The sequence below is a fragment of the Elephantulus edwardii genome, unplaced genomic scaffold, assembly GCF_000299155.1.
Source record: "Elephantulus edwardii isolate Elephantulus edwardi_28Jun2011 unplaced genomic scaffold, EleEdw1.0 scaffold00004, whole genome shotgun sequence".
In the NCBI taxonomy this organism is placed as follows: domain Eukaryota; kingdom Metazoa; phylum Chordata; class Mammalia; order Macroscelidea; family Macroscelididae; genus Elephantulus; species Elephantulus edwardii.
This window is the reverse complement of record NW_006399754.1, coordinates 36,260,900-36,261,857: the sequence shown is the minus strand read 5'-3', so window position 1 is coordinate 36,261,857 and position 958 is coordinate 36,260,900.

Sequence of the window (958 nt, the reverse complement as noted above, 5' to 3'; positions counted from 1 at the left end):
AAATTTCCTTCAAGGCAGTGGCTGACACAGTTGTGAGACTGGCATGCTGCAAGTCCAGGTGGCAGGTGAGGCCTGGTGAACCCAGCGTCTGCAGGTAAGCTGGCAGGCTGGAATTCTGCAGGTTTATGTCCCAGGAGCCAGAGGTGAAGATGAGAAAGAAGAGTGCAGGATGGAGAAAGAGATTAAGCTCTACCAGTACATCCATTGATATTCTGCAGGCAGGACACACCCCAAAGAAATGCCCCTTTCAATGGATTGGCTGCTCATGTCAACTCAGACCATGGAAGATAATTACATCATATCACATTGTGGAGGAGCGCACAGTCTGCCAAAGCACTGAGGCACAGCCAAGCCAAGCTAACACGTCAAATTAAGCATCATCTACTTTTCTTGGCACAAACCTAAGCCCAGAAGGATTTAAAAGGCATTTCGTTTCCTTTGGAGTTTTAAGGACCTCTGATGACATGGTGGTTTATGAATGGTTGCTAACTGAAACGTTCAAATCCACTTAGACGTACAGCCTTGGAAACTTGCAAACAGGATGGAACCAAAGCGATGGTAATGGATTTGAGTTTATACCTGGTTACCCTGGGACTTTAGGTTTTGTTCTCATCGCCTTATTCATTCCGGGTCATAGACCTCCGGAAGTCTCTGTCTTGCCACCTCACGTGTGGGTGCTGGGTTCAACCACCCTCCTACAACACCATGGGCCAGCAGAGGCCTCCAGCCTGTCACCTCCCCTGTGGATACTGGGGTGGTTTTGTTGTTGTTGTTTGTTTTTTATATTTAAATACAATTTTTCTTTTCTATTGGTTTACTTTCCAAAACCTCTTCTAATCCATTGGTCAAACAGCTGTCCTCCAAATTTCCTGGCACAGACTGGTAAGTGCTTTCAAGGCTGCATCTGCTAATTGAAACAAGCCAATTGGTATCCCATCATTTCCTGGGGACTTATTTT